Source organism: Triticum urartu, unplaced genomic scaffold (assembly GCF_003073215.2).
Source record: "Triticum urartu cultivar G1812 unplaced genomic scaffold, Tu2.1 TuUngrouped_contig_5476, whole genome shotgun sequence".
Taxonomy (NCBI): domain Eukaryota; kingdom Viridiplantae; phylum Streptophyta; class Magnoliopsida; order Poales; family Poaceae; genus Triticum; species Triticum urartu.
Genome location: NW_024116154.1, coordinates 3,683 through 5,332, shown reverse-complemented (window position 1 = coordinate 5,332; position 1,650 = coordinate 3,683). Strand labels below are relative to the sequence as shown.

Sequence of the window (1,650 nt, the reverse complement as noted above, 5' to 3'; positions counted from 1 at the left end):
CGGAAGCTAACACGAGAAACCAAGATAAGTGTATACTAAACATCCAAAACTTCCAAGACTTACTTGCCTTTTCCAACATATCTACTAAGCTCGTCTCCTTGATATGATCTCTACCTCTCTGGAAAGTGAAAAGTGAAGCATAAGACTACTTCATCCCAGGTGGTTACATGTTAACTAAACTAACTATTCTAACCCAGGATGGGACGATGGGTACACTAAAATTTGAGACGCTTCATAATCCTCTCCAAGATATTTACTGAGACAGAAGGGCATGATTTCTTTAGGTGCACATACCCTTGGCTTGCCAACACATCATCCAATCTATTTGAAGACATGATAAATTCAGCACAAGCATCTTTTAGCCTGCTACAGTGATGCTGATCAGCTAGAGCAGACGTGGTTGCCACAGTCTGAACATCAAGAGTTTTGCAAAGATTGTCTTCACACATCATCTTCATCCTTTCCATTACATACCGATCTGCAGCCACTAGTAAGTGCCTGACCATTTCCTTTTTCTCTTCGTCATCAAGTTTGCCCATGGAAGGCAATAGATCTGTGTAGATAACGTGAAGTGATGCCTTAAAAACAGCAGGCTGCATGTCTTCGACTGTTATGTTCTGTCCACACTAGCCTCTCATCGGTCCATACAGCTCTGCCTTGAAGAATGGAGACCGCGTTGCGAGCACAATCTTATGTGCAGGAAAAATCTCACCTTCAACCTCGAATGTCACATCTGCTTCCTCAGCCGCCTCTAGCAATTTTCCGAAATTTTCTGCCAAGTCTAAGGGTGGCATCTGGACCTCAGCTGTTATCGCGGCGTTCACAACAAATCGTTCCTTGATGACAGTTAGATCACACTCAATTACAAGACGGTCATCCCGCAGATAAGCCGACTCCTCCAGCTCACTCTTCTTCTTAAAACTTGGAGCACCCCAACAATAATTGGTCCCAATCCCACTGGTTAACAAATTTTGAATACAATGAACAATTTTTGAATTAAATGATTTTTTTTATTTTTTGAACTTGATGAACAAATTCTCAATTCAAGACACTTTTTGAAAATCGGGTGAACTTTTTTAAACACGGATGATTTTTTTAATTTGATGAACATTTTTAAAATTATGGTGAACAAATTTTGAATACGGTTCACAAATTTTGAATTTCATGAACATTTCTTGAATCAAGTGAACAAAAAATGTTCACAAAAACGAGAAAAAGAAAAAAAAACAAAGAAGAAAAAAGGAAGTGAAGAAGAAACTAAAACGAAATGAAAAGAAACTAAAACGAAATGAAAAAGCAAAAAAAACTGAGAAAGGAGAAAAAAAGGAAAAAGAAACTCGGTTTCGGACATGATGTACCTAGGCCTGCCAACCTATATGCAGCAGGGCGTGGGGGGAGGGGGGGGGGAGGTACCTGTGCGGTCGCTTTGCAGCGACTTACGTGTCGAATAGGAGCTGCCCGCTACATCGATCGCCCGGGGTGGCGGCTGAGCTGGGTGTGGGCCGGCCATGAGTTCATCTCTGTCGTGACTGGCACTGAGACGCAAAGCAGGGCAACATCAGGACGGCCACCTTGCAGTTCAAGATGTACATCAACAATTTCTCCCTCGACAAGCATAGCGACCTCCAAGATGCCGATTGACTTAGCATC

General features: G+C 42.1%; 1 pseudogene; it reads right to left on the bottom strand.

Moving 5' to 3' along the window:
• Window positions 1-215: 215 nt before the first annotated feature.
• Window positions 216-957, bottom strand: LOC125529275 (annotated as a pseudogene).
• Window positions 958-1,650: the final 693 nt, after the last annotated feature.